Consider the following 14,636-nt stretch of genomic DNA (forward strand, 5'->3'; position numbering starts at 1 on the left):
TTAGACTACTACTCATTTTCACTAATAACCTCTACACATCTTGCCCTCACCTCTTCTTTAATATAATATGCTGATGACTCTACAATTATCTTTTGCATCACACTCTCTCACCTTCTCACCCTTAAGAAACACTCCACTCTGTTGAAAAATGGCTCACAAGTAACCAACTCCTACTCAGTCCAGAGAAAACAAACTTCTCTTCTAAATTTCTCTATCAACACAAAAATTCCTTCACTATCACCTCCCTAAACAATACTACTACCTCTGTTGAGTACTACACAAAAGTACTTGGAAGTCCCAACAGATGACAAACTAAAATTCAAATCTCCACATTCATCAGAGCATCAAAAAGACCCACCAGAAACTTGGCATGCTACATAGGCTCAAGAAATACTTCACAAGTCAATCTATGCACTCACTTGTTCAGGCCTACCTTATTTCCACACTACTGTATGCCACCCAAATCCTTACTTTCAATATCTTCAACAACAATTCCTACCACTCCTGCCCAAACTCCACTCTTATACAATAGACTGACGAATCAACTATCATCTCCACATCTGATAATCTACCTCACCTACTTACTCTCATTCAAGAATCTCTGCACTCAAAAATGACTCCCTACCAATCAACTGCTGCTTAACACCAACAAAACTAAACTCCTACTCTTCCTTCTTAAATCTCTCCAACACCTCAAGCCCTCCTTCTCAGTCTCCTCTCTAAACACCGCTATCAAAGTTGAATCCCGCACTAAAATTCTCGGGGTTTATACAGATGATGAACTCAAGTTTGACATGCACATCAATAGCTGTATTAAAAAGACACACCAAAAACTTGGTCTTCTGTTTAGGAACAAAAAAAACTCCAGAATCTAAATTATCCTTAGCTCAAGATTACCAACTCCCCACCCTGCTATACACCTTTCCAATATTTACCCACATCCATAAGAACCTAATAAAATGTGAATTCACAATAAAATAGGGGAGATTACTGGCGGATCTGGCTATCGATCACACCACTGTTTTTTCTTAAAAGACTCCACTGGCTGGAACTTCAACATCAACTCCTCTTGCTACAGCCCCACCTGGCCCACATTATCCTTCACCAACCCCTGGCTTGTCCATCTCTGGCAAATCTCATCTCGCCCTATATTCCAAACCGTGACCTACATAGCGCCGACCAACTCTTGCTGCAAATTTCCAAACCCAACAAACCCACTGGCAAAATAATTTATAGCCACTCAGTCTCTTCTGCCTAGAACAAACTCCCTCTCCACATCCGCTCTCTTAACAACTTATCCAGTTTTAAAATAGCTTTCAAGAAATTTCTGCTTAACTCCTGGATTTGCTCTTGTAAAGACCCCACCTGAATGTCACCATCTCTGCCATTATCCTGTATCTCCCTTATATCACTGTTGCCCCCTCAGTCTAATTTCCCATATATTTTTTGGGAAACATACCTTTTGCTCATTCTATTCCTCTACCACTAGCTATCCTCCAGTAAATTTCACCTAAAATGTCCTATCCCTGTTACTCCTTGTGTACCAAAGTCTTCGTTTTTATCTTAAGCATAATATGATTCTTAAGCTGACTTCCTTGTTCCTTAACTTCTCTTTTAATCCATGTCATCACAATAATTTTGTATGACTCATTGTATGATGCATTAATTTATATTTTTTCAATTGTTTGCCATGTATTATAACGATGCATTCTTTTCCTTCAAATACTCACTGTATATCTAACTTAATGTAATCTGGTGCTTTTCTCCTTGGGTCCCTGCTGATAAAGGGCATAATGCCCAGCCAGAATAACCCAGTTAACGAATGTCAAACAATTAAAACTAAATAAATAATTACTAATATACAATCCCATCTTGTATCCAAACTTGAAACCACTTAACATAAAAGTCACCAGATTTGTAGCCAATCAACCCTACCGCTCTCACCACTGCATATCATTAAAAAAACCTGCAGTGGCTGAATTTCACCAACAACTCCTGCTACCTCAACTACACCTAACCCACTCCATCCTAAACAAATAAATCCACAGCCTGTCCTGCTTGCTCTTCCTACACCCCTAATCGTACTCTCCATAGCTCTGATATACACCTGCTGGATATTTATAAGCCAAAGAAAAACATAGGTCAACTTCTCTACAGTCACTCAGTTGCTAATGCATGGAATAAAACTTCCCCCACCTGATGCCTAAAAAACATCTCCAACACTAACTGTGTCAAAAAATCTCTAAAGGACAACCTTCTCAATTCCTGGTCCTGCCTCTGCCCAGCTCCAACGTAATCTATTCTCCCTGTCACTGCAGTCCCCTTTCTTCTAATACCCAAGCAAGCTACTATCACTTTGCTGTGCTTCACACTCTGTGCCTTTTTTTGACTGTGCATACTGCTTATTCTATAGTTCTAGGAAAAAAATCGATTATATAGTTCTACGATAACTTTACAAAAGTGCTCATATCTTAACCACATATTTAGTAACTGAATTTACAAGTTTGACTCCTATTATGTATCACATTATCTTGTACTTTTTTGTACAACTGGAGTTTTTGTAAGTTAATATTCTCTCTCATTTATTTTAGTAACTCTTTACAAATACTGCATCTTTTACTTGTAATCCTTTTCTCCTCAGGCCTCCACTGAAAAGGGTTTTTGCCTGGTCGGACTAAACCTGTCAACAAATAAATATTCTGCCCAGTAACATGCTAATACTATAGTTATAACTTCAAACTTCTTCTTGTACAAGAAGTGCATATCCATGGGGAATCTCTTCTTGAGGAGAAAAAGAGAAAAAAAACAAGTGATGTAATGTCCCTCGATGTACTTCTACCCCACCCCCTGCCCAACCACAAGAAACTTAAAATCATGTAATGAAGAAGTGAAAATGATCGAGGGTGGGTGTCAGCCCCCTTTCTGAACGTGGATAGTCATCTCTCACTAAGCTTAAGTCAGCAATGCCGGAAATCGGGATATCAAGTTGGCACCACCCACTCTTGCATAAACTAAACTAAAGAGGATATAACCCAACGTAAACAATCAGACATATGTACTTCCAAAATGTCACCGCACACTACAACAAAATGTATTTTCACTTATGAAGTTACCATGTTTTCTGAACTGCAAAAACTGTTTTGATACTTGTAGTGTATTTCAGTGTGACAGAACAGCAAACTTTTCTCAAACTACATTTGTTGAGCAGGTAGGTAAACTGGTGTACTAACCTTTTTCAGCCATGAATTACTCGTTTATAACAGAGTGCACAATACATTGATTTGATTACAACTGTGAATAAAGTAGCGGTTACAAAGAATAAAGGGACCATTTAACAGTTAAAATCTAAAGACTATAGTATTAATTTGCACAAGTACTTGTAGTACATTTAGATTTACAATGATGACACTTGTTTTAGCCATTACCCCTGTAACATTTGCAGCTAGATTCACTAAAGACTTGCTTGTGCAGCTCGACTTTGAATTCCTTAACTGTTAAAGTTTTAATTTCTTTAGCTAGAGGATTCCAAGTTGCAGGACAAATGCGTGGAAAAAAAAAAAAAAAAAACTTTCAGCAATTTTATTTTTTAAAGTGGCCCTAACAAGTATAATAAATGTCTTCTTGACAACTTCTCAATAAGTATGATCATTCCTTGACTTGCACTTTTGATCTTAATGGTTAAGACAGTATCCTAGTTTTAAGATTTTAAATACAAAGCAGCTGAAGATGCCCTTGCCCTATCATTAACAATCAGTGCAGGTTTTTAATTATGTTACACTGCTATTTCAGGGAATCGGCTAATACAGCTAAAGATCTTGTTCTCAACAAGGTGTATTTTTTGTGTATTAGATACACCATGAAAGGAAAATAAGGGCAATCATCATTCAAGTTTAGGTTAACAGTTCTCCTGGCTTTAGAGGAAAGTAGAAAAAAAGACTGTGACAGTCTGATTTGTGAAAGTACTGTGCTTGCTATATAATCTGTACAGACTGTAAGTGACAGCGATGAGTACTTGCACTCAAAAGACATTTGGAATAATACTGTCTTATAAGTCATTGTTAGCTGCTTCCTGCTTTACAGGGGGGGGGGGTGCAAAAACTAAATGTCTAAAAAACTAAGGTTTAGTGTGTTATTCTGTACCCACTGACAAAGGTTTGTTAAACTTGATTGAAAAACATTTTCTAAAGGACCGAGTGTGATTTACTGTTTTGAAGGAGTAATACACTCCATGCAGACAAAGTAATGACTAGACCAAGAATGTTAATGCTGTAACCAAAAACAAAGAACAGAGGAAAAATAGTGGGTCTATCACTGATCCTTGAGGAACTCGTGCACATAAGGCTCATTCTATGGAAGATATGTTGAAAGCATACTTTATATTCTAAATGACATACACCTAAACAGAAAATATTGACTTTTCCCCAATATATAATGAAGTTTGGAGCGCTTCTCTGTGGGATTAATGAAAACAAAATATTCCCAGTCAGGCAAAGCAATAAAATATTTTAGACAGAGTATCTCATTAATGTTCTTGAATTTTTTAAGTCTCCCCAAGTTATCTAACCTTAATAAATAGTAAAACCCACTTTTTTGTTGAAAATCAACTATTAAATGAAATACTGTTTGCAAAACACACATAAAAAACACTACAGCATACAAGCTGCCCGAAACAAATTTACTAACCTAGTTAGTACACCCTCCTTCGTGTGTATGTGGTTAATCAACTGCATGTAGCAATACGGAGCCTTGCACAGCTGACTTTTAACATTACCAATTTTGGTATCCTTATTATAAAGCATTTGTTTTTACGCATTACATAACATAGATCATGATCAATAAATGTATATCACTTATAATTCCACGGTACAACAAAAATTACAGTACACTGCCAAATTGCTATTACAAAGATCTTCCTCATCCATCCCAGTAAGCAGTGGACTACAACTGGGTCCAAACTTGACAACTCTAGTACAAAGTAGCCTTATCACAGATGCACTTGCAAAAGTAGCAATTAAAAAGAACTGTGACGGAGAAAGATACTGTAGACATCTTAAGTATAAAAAAATAAAATCATTCTTCCTCAACATTTACAATACATAAATCAAAAGTAAAACTAAACGCAGCTGAAACTTGTCAACTGTCCGAAATGAACAACCACAAATCAGATTTCGAGAACTGTAGCGATGCTGGACAGGAACTCTCACGGGTTTATTATTCAAACAATCGTTAAACTTAAAACGCGATGCACACATGAACAGTAGCAGAGAGTGTAAAACAGTAGTGTAAACAGGAATATGAGCAACAGGCATCAAGAACACAGGCAACCAGGAACCTAAGAAGCATAACTAGGGTCAGTTTCACTTTCACAAAAGGTTCCCCTTTCATCAGCGTGTGTATTGTGCTTGTTAACGGGTTAAATGTCATCTAGACATTAGTCCCTCTAAATCCTTCGCGACCCAGGAGCATATCTTGTCAAATAACTTGCACAGCACGCAAGCTGAAGTTATAGGAATCAAACACAGAACCACAGCAAACACCTAACACAATATTTAATCTTCTCCGCTGTCAAACTAATAATAGGAGGTTTACAGAGCATCACCAGCAAATAGTGCGTCTCAAACTCCACTTCCGGATTACAACTACTACAAAATACTGCAGAGGTACACTAACGCAAATTTCCGATTGCTTGTCTAATACAAATAAATTAATTAAAAGACAGCTTTACTGCAAATAACTTGGTAAGGCCGTCACTGCTGTCACAACAAAATAAGATGAGTATCCCCTCCCAATATATATATGAATACACGCACTATCAAACCAAAATATTAATTCCTTTGAAAAGTTTCCAAATAAATAATGATAAAAGGTTAGCAATATAAACATTTGTTTTAAGCTTCCAGTACGGATAAAAGCATAGCAATATAAACATCCTTGCGTTCTACCTAGTTGCGGAGTTTTGGTGACAACAAAAAGGACAGTTCTGAACAGCTTTCCATACGACAAGCCACAGAGAACCAAAACAGGCCTACCAAACTACCGGGCTTGGTCCCTAATCCACGTCCCACGGCCTTATTACTCCAAAAGGCTTCCCCAAAGTGATAAGCTCCACGCCAGTCCAGTAAAATGCCTACAATTCCGCCTGTTCCTCTTCCCAGTATTATCCGACTCAGTCTTTGTTGCCTTGCCTCAACCAACAACGTTCGCACTACCTTGTATAAAGCACCCATCAATCTCCAAATAAAACTGAGTCAAACGGGGCACTCCGCGCAGGCGCCATACCCAGCACCGCCCACCAGGGAGTATGTAATCGCAACTCTCCAACTCCATTGTTTCTCTTTCTGGAACTCACAGCTTTAGCAGTAGGTAATCATTTTCAGAGACAGCTCGTTCTGTGCAAAAGTACTCTTTTGGTCTTTATTAAAATAGCACCCTAAAAACCAAACTGTTTAAAAAAAAAGTGTACAGAAATTGTACTAGTATTCAGAAGTAGTTCAGCTGTATAATTAAAACACGTTACTTAAAGAAAAAAGATTTAACAAGGAGTTCGTTTTAATAACCTCAACAAGAGCAAACATTATGTGCAATGGCTGGTTTCTAAGAGTCGTGACTTTAATAACAATAGCAAAAGTAAAATTTATGTGCAATGTTGGTTTCTAAGATGTACAACATTAAAACTTATGTAAAATAAATACAAGCTAGATAACCCTCAAATGATCTTTACAGCTACACCAGGCTGTAAACAGAAATAAAAAAATAAAGCGAAGAGAATGCACAAGCAATAAACAGCTCCCAGAGCAAACCCACCGCGGAAACCCAAACTACTCCCCCTCTTCCTTTCGTATTATGTCGCTGCTATACGCTACGTCAAACAGAAGCGTCGCGTACGAGTGTTAACCCCAAGCGGTGATGAGTGTGTGGATGTTCCCCATTACAGAGTTATGAGCTGTATTATTTGTGTATACGGGCACAGAGTTTGTATCTCGAGTAGTATTTGGTGCTGTAGTACTTATAAATTTGTTGCGTCCTGAAGCGGTGTACTTCCGGTAGGTTTTATGTGTTATTTGCGTTGTGCAAGTTTTAGCTGCTTAATCATCGTTGCGTCTTGTGTTTAGTTTTCTAATTGTATGTGTGCTTGTAATTCAGTAATGGACGTCCAATATTGAAGTACTTATTTGTTTGGGATGTGCAGCTGTCTTAGCTTCACACATTGCCCCGTTAACAAATAAATGCAATGTATCCATACAGAACCGGTTTTAGATAACCAGCATTTATTATTACAGCGCCTGAAATATCTGCTTATTTTAAGAAGCTAAGTGGAACTGTGATTTTAAAAAGTTTTGGAGGATGGCTGTGACATAATGGAGAAAGTGGGGATTTTTATAGGCTTTTACTGAGAAGGTGGTTACAGTATGAATAATGTAATTTCATACTTCTCACCTGATTGATTCGTATTACTGTATTCAGGGCATTCTAATTTATGCAAGCTGGGCATTAGAAATGTACTATGGTCTGTTCTTCTGCGAACTTCTTTTGCTGATGACGTGGTTGGTTATATGCAACGAGCAAGGGGACGCTCATGTGCAAGCAAGCGGTGTGGGGGGATAACTACGATGTTAGTGGTTGCAAAATGCTGAATAGAGTAGATAGATCTTTTGTATCCCTTTAATACAGCATCAACTGTTTACAGTTGTCTAAAGGTAATCAAAACGTAATCCTTTTGTAATCTGTATCATACACCTGATTGGTGATAATTATTAGTTGATCCATGTTTTAGTTGTATTTTTTTCCAAAAGCGATTTCGGTTTAATCCAGTATTTTTGCCAAGGATTATTTTTGCTCTTTTTCTTTTTTTTTTAACATACAGCAATGTTAACTCTAATTCTTTAAAAGTTATAGAAGTTTATTGTTTCCACTTTGAAATAACTACTTTTCTAGCAAAAGCGAGTATATCTAATAATAAAGAATACTGTAATTTTTTAATGGTTTCTGGAACAGGACAATTGACCATTATTAATGATTTTAAAACTGCATTTGTTGGACCATAGAATTTTGTAAAAGCGTTGCGATTGTAAATATAGTCATAGTTACATACTAAGCTAATGACCACCAGGGCCTTTTTAAGACTGGCTGTGCAACCCAACCTTATTGTGTACCAATGTAACTTGGTTGTTCATTTGGAGGGGGTATGTTAGGAGGTTGCCAAAGGTTTAGTGGGGAGCTATGTTAGTTAGAGACCACTATCAGTAACATGGAGGTGAATTTGCAGTTTCCCATCCAGTGGTCAAGGCTACATTTGACTAGTGTTCATAGGTTCATACTAGGCTATCTGCCCTAGCGCATTTATAAGCCTAGCCAGAATGTGTTTGGCTTTCGCCACCCATTTTAAATTAATTTTTTTTTTTATTTATTTTTGGCGGCACAGTGGTGCAGCGGTTAACGTTGTCACCTCACAGCAAGAGGTTCTCTGGTTCGATTCTCGGCTGGGGTGCCTTCTGTGTGGAGTTTGCATGTTCTCCCTGTGTTCGCGTGGGTTTCCTCCCACATTCCAAAGACATGCATCTGGAGCATTTCTCCCCGGGCCTCCGCTGAAAACAGGCTCTGTGGAACCTAGTCGGACATTCCCGGTCAACAAATGTTAGATAAATAAATAAAATGTTGCTATGCCCTTTTTCGAGGTTAGTATACTGTGCCTCTGTCTAACAGTGACACAGAAGTGATACCCGGGGTAAACCTACGATCTCCCATCCACTCATCAAGATTCCTCTTGGAGAGTCAATGAGGGACTCTGTCTAATCTGAACTCTGCTTTACATGGATGGGCAGCCCATTCCAAAGAGTGGGAATCCTGTGAGGCGCATACCTGTTTCACAAGCATGTTCTTTTTATGTTGCAAGCAAATTTAAATTATTGGATTTAGTGTTTTTGTGAATATTTTCCCATGTAAACATTTTCCAGTTTCTGTGTGTGTGTATGTATGTGTGTGTGTGTGTGTATATATATGTGTATGTGTGTGTATATATATATATATATATATATATATATATATATAAAATGTGTGTATGTTACTAATTGCTGAGCTAATGCACTTTAAATCAAATTTTTATATTTGTTAAATTGATATCTTCCGGTACACATTGTAATAGAAATCTTTAATAATTATTATCCAAGTTTGTTTCTATTTATACGTTTTGTTTTATGTAATTTAGTTGAAAATGTTTTAATTGTATGTTTTCCATTTATAATTATACCAAAATATTAGAAAATGACAGGGTATTTCTCTCTCTGACATTAATTGTAAATACACTCTATTCTTTATAAACCCTCCTTCTGTCCATCTCTGTCTTCCATCTCTGTCTTCTGTAGTCTCCATCTACATCCCATCCTGGACCCTCCATACTTCTTACCAACAATTACTTGATGTCTACCACCCATAAAGGTCAGTAGGCAAACTACTCTACAAACACTCCCTTGCCCATGCTTGGAACAAACTTCCCCTTGACTTGCGTTCAATCTCCCACACCTCACACTTTAAAAATGAACTTTTTTCTCAATTCCAGAACCTGCCCTTGCCATGACCCTACCTAGTCTTCCTTCCCTTTATGTACCCCCAAAAGGACCATACTTAGTACCTCATTACACCTCTCTCTCCAATGCGTCTACCATGTACTGGCATAATTTTATATAAACTAAAATTGTTATTGTTGACCTATTGAACTATATCAGTGTAAAATTGTTATTTAGCTTATTTTCAATGCAACTTTAACTTTATGCATGTAACCCAACATATGTGAATTATTTTGCTATAACTGCTGTTATATTGTTTAATATTGTACTTATTTAAAATGTACTACTGGAGCTTTTCTCCTCGGGTCTCCACTGAAAATGGGCTACAAGCCCAGTTGGACAAATCCGGTTAACAAATGTCAAAATAAAATAATTGTAATACAATTTTTTTGTCTTAAATTTTGCATTGAAGTCCAATAATTATGATGCAACTGAAATTTACTCATGCCAACTGTTGAGGGTATTGCACTACTTCCTGGACAATGAAACCAGTAGATTAGGTCTTTATTGTTTAGTTATCCCATTTTAGCTAAGCTTGTGCTGTCTAAACATCCTGTGATGTAAGTTATAGGCAAGATACTAAACATCCATTTTTGTTGTCATTCTTGTAGAATACATTTCTACATTCACTCAACATTAAATTACCATTGCCTGAGTTTGCTTTCTTGTTAGAGAATAATTCTCTGTATATATTTTTTAGTATTCATATAATTTTATTATCTGGTATGTTTAATGAAAAGAAGGCAGGTTTTAATGGAGTTAAAGCATATAATTTCATGTGGTTTCCAATGTATCTAATTACTTGGATGCATTTCCGCTTTATCCTCCTATTTCACAGAATCAGTCCTTTGCATTTTACTAGTACTGACAGGCATTTTGTTTTCCTGCTTGAATTAATCTATCCCATTCAGTTAGAGATGGGCCTTCCCCATCTCATGGTCGATAATTATATATCATCCCTGATGACAATAACTGGGATCATACTATAGATAATTTAAGGGGACCCATGCATGAGGTAAAATATTTAGGAACTGCTTCTGTCCTTAATAGTACAGGTTGGCAGTCCTAGGGGACCCATGCATGAGGTAAAATATTTAGGAGCTGCTTCTGTCCTTAATAGTACAGGGGGGCAGTCCTAGGGGACCCATGCATGAGGTAAAATATTTAGGAGCTGCTTCTGTCCTTAATAGTACAGGGGGGCAGTCCTGGGGTAAATTTTCTATTTCCCATTAATAGATTCAAGTTGTGCCTGAATACAGACAGGGTTGAACTTTTTTATGTGGATGAGGAGTCTGTTCCAGAGTAGCAGTATCCTCTGTGAGGTATCCTATCAGTTTGTAGACTGTAACTTTGCTAACATCAGTTCTGTTTTTTATTTTGCCTTATCTAGGTTTGAACTGCCAAAACAAGTACTTTCATTCCCTCTCAAAAGGAAGTCAAGTGATTGTTAATGCAGGTGTAGAAGTAACGATCCGTATCTCTACACTAAACCATTCTATAATGAAACCCTGCTCAACAATTTGAAAGACTTATTCTTACCTTATCACATCTTGGCAAAAAAAAAATTTCTAAACCACAACAAACTTGGCTTTGGTAGATTTTATTAAGCTACTGAGTTATTTGTTTATTTCAGTGATAAGGGCTCTAACATTTTGGGAATTACTCTTCTTCTGGTTAAAATTGTTTCCTTTTGTTATATAGCTTGTTGATGCTGTGGTTCCACCATGTGGATTTGTTTTGCAGTTTGCCCTGCACATATTCCTATGGGGTACAGCTGCGTATATGCAGCTGTTTCCGTGTGGTGGTGTACAATTTTGTGTATTCATTGGAGTTAACTGGGTTTAATGGGGATTTGAAGCTTGCCAGTCTATCAGTTAGGCATAGGTAGTTTCTTGGTTTTAGTTTTATTTTGAAGGAGACTGCTTTATGGTCAGACCTAACAAGTGATGAAGATACACAAGTGATGGTGGAAGATACAAGATTTGCTTTGGAGAACAAAACTAAAATAAAACTGAAAATTGCTCTCTGCAGCTTACGTCTTACAGTACCTTGTTCATTCAATAATGTCTGCAGTGGCCAAGCTTCTTTAGTTCTAGAATGATTTTGATTGAACAGGAGCCATGAACTCCAGGCTTGTTGTTGGCTTTTAACTTGATTTGCCATTTCAGTTCCTTTTTCTCCAGAATGGCATTAATGTATCTGTTGAGTTCTTCAATGCTAACTCTTTCAAGAGTTTGAAAAATAAATTTGGAGTGGTCTGGATATTCCATGATGCTTCTAGTGAGTGGGTTTAAAAAGTGATCTGCTGTTCTCTTTTTCAGAGTGTTTAGGGTTTTCCCTATGTAGTTGGTGCAGTCAGCAAGGTAGATCACTTTGTCACTGTTACAGTTCTCATTTGAGTAATTCTGGTGCTTTCTATTTGTTCAGTACCCCTTGTAGAAATTATTTTTGCTTATACAAGGACAACATTTGCATTCAGTGGTTCTGCATTTCAATATGTTGTTGCCTGGGATCATTGTTTTGGAAGGCTCTCAAACCGGGTTCTATGATTTGTTTTGTAAATAAAGTTGGGTTCTTGATCCAGGATTGTGCAAAGTGATATACTCCAGTTTCTTTTACAATCTTTTTAATTTTTTTCTGAGTTCTTTATTCTCACTTATTCAAAGCTTCTCTTGAATTTTTATGTGGTGAGATCTGAGTATAGATTTCATATTCTGTTAAATCCCCCTACCCAGCTGAGTCATATAGGCAGCTGTCCTTCGCCATTTTCTGTCCGCCACTGGTCTGAGGATCTGTTGGCATGTTTTCCCATTATAGCTACTTTCAAGAAAGTCTTTTATCATTGGTTTAGGTTTATGATGCATTTTTCTGGCAACCTTCATTCCCTGACATCTGTGGATCTATGCTTGTGGCTTTTAACAATATGTTAAACCTGGTGGGTTTTCTGTATAGGTAATTGCTAACCAATTCAAGCCTTCTGTTTTATGAATGGATAGGTTAAGGAAGTTGATTCTGTTCTTGCTTTGGTGAGTCATGAACTTCAAGACATCCATGGAGCTGCTGAAGTAGGAGATGAATTTGTTGAGCTTATCAGCTGTGTCCTCTCATGTGATAATATTTATGAATTGTGTAAAGCCGATTACTTTTTAAAATGTTCATACTAGGCTATCTGCCCTAAGGCATTTATAAGCCTAGCCAGAGTGTGTTTGGCTTTCGCCACCCATTTTAAATTAATTTTGCTATGCCCTTTTTCGAGGTTAGTATACTGTATCTCTGTCTAACAGTGACACAGAAGTGATACCCGGAAATGTCCGAAATACTGAATGGCAAACGATCGACCAGAAAAGGTCGAAACACAAATACATAAAAACTCAATAAAAGTGTCTAGATAACATTCACCACTTACTCTTACCTGTTCACATCTCCAAAATTAAAAAAAATACTTTTGAAATTAAAACCTTCCACCCTTGCAGCTGGTAATTTACCTGCCAACTTCCTAAAACTAGCTGCAGAATCATTATCCTACTCCGTTTCTATCCTCATAAACCGCGCCATAAAAGAATCCTGCATCCCTCAGTTGTGTGAAGTCTTACATTATTCCTCGTCATAAAGGTGGTAATTCTTATGACTTCTGTAATTACCATCCTATAGCTATTCTGTCTTCCCCTCTCCAAGCTGCTAGAAGTGTATTCACTCTCAAGTCATGTATTTCCTGAACACACACAACACTGGTTCCGGCAACACCACCATGCAGCTACCGCTCTTCCCTCATTTACTAATCTAGTAAACCAATACAGAAACGACTATAACCATACATCTACTATATTTTTGGATCTATCCAAAGCATTTGATATGGTCTCACACTCCCAACTATTAGATTCATTAGCATCCCTATCCTTTGCCCCTTCTACTATTGCCTGGTTCAAGAACTGTCTAGCTGATAGTGCCCCTATCATTTCAACTTTCATAGGTGTACCACAAAGCTCAGTACTGGGCCCACTTCTCTTTTCTATCTACATTAACAACCTACATACCTCCACCCAGCATGCCACACACACACACACACACACAGTATGCAGATGATTCGACTTTAATCTGCTCAGCCCCCTCTGCTTTTATTCTCTGATAACAGACCCCAGGAATCCTTTAGCTCTGTGGAAAGTTGGCTCACAAATATCCAACTCCTCCTTAACCCTAATAAAACCTAAATTGCTTTTATTTACCCCCAACAAATCAAAGTCTGCTCCTCTTTCCTTTTCTATTATTTCCAAAAAAATGGTACTATCATTCCTCCTCCTGCCCGGTGTTAAGATTGACAAAAACTTTCTCTTTGTCCATATCTCTCAAACCATCAGAAAGGTTCACAAAAAATGGGCTCATTATACAGACACAAACTTCCTCTCAGATCAAGCATGGATCATCCTAGCTCAAACTCATTTTTTGTCCACACTAATGTATGCAGCACCAGTTCTTACATATATCAGAAAACTTGACCTTGATAAATGTCATGCTATAATATTGCCAAATTTGCTAACAGCGCCACCTTCAGATCCCATCATTGTCTAGCTCTAAGGGACTTAAAATGGTTATATGTTCCTCAACTACTAAATTACCACCAACTGGTTACTGCCTATAACATTCTGAAGTATCCCGATAAAACCCCATCACTAAGTCCATTACTTACCTACTATGCAACAAATTGCACACTCCGTTCTAGTGACAAATTACTTCTATGCATTTCTAGGGCTAATAACACTGCTGGAAAAGTGCTATTCATCCACACTGTTGCTAGGAAATTGGAACAAACTCCCCCATCACTGACCTCTATCCCCACCATCTCACACTTCAAAAACTCTTCAAAATCACATCTCATAAACACCTGGCTTTGCCCATGCATAACCTAAAAACACTGCTTAAGCTGTGTGGAAAGTTGACAGGCTTATTACTTAACTAATGTAAATGCTACAGTTGTTTATCCCTTTTAATATAGTTACTTCATTTTAACATGATGTATGTTATGACTCTCAATGTTAAATGTATTTAGTCTGTTAAACTTCTGAGTTTATCCTGTTT

The 14,636-nt window shown here is 37.4% G+C and overlaps 2 protein-coding genes across 3 annotated transcripts in view; one reads left to right on the top strand and one right to left on the bottom strand.

The window, feature by feature from the left end:
- Positions 1-6,291, bottom strand: part of RSPRY1 (ring finger and SPRY domain containing 1) — a 1,565,455-nt gene extending 1,559,164 nt beyond the window's left edge. Inside the window, exon 1 of one of the 2 annotated variants that reach the window (XM_044081400.1) lies at positions 6,030-6,291. The gene's annotated coding sequence lies outside the window, so the exon portion shown is untranslated. Of the gene's footprint in view, positions 1-5,942 lie in introns of both variants that reach the window. The other variant, XM_044081401.1, reaches the window with a different exon arrangement.
- A 572-nt stretch (positions 6,292-6,863) lies between these two features.
- Positions 6,864-14,636, top strand: part of PSME3IP1 (proteasome activator subunit 3 interacting protein 1) — a 225,407-nt gene continuing 217,634 nt past the window's right edge. Inside the window, exon 1 of the mRNA XM_044079539.1 lies at positions 6,864-7,043. The gene's annotated coding sequence lies outside the window, so the exon portion shown is untranslated. The remainder of the gene's footprint in view (positions 7,044-14,636) is intronic.

This window comes from Protopterus annectens, chromosome 8.part0 (genome assembly GCF_019279795.1).
Source record: "Protopterus annectens isolate FY-2018-M chromosome 8.part0, PAN1.0, whole genome shotgun sequence".
In the NCBI taxonomy this organism is placed as follows: domain Eukaryota; kingdom Metazoa; phylum Chordata; order Ceratodontiformes; family Protopteridae; genus Protopterus; species Protopterus annectens.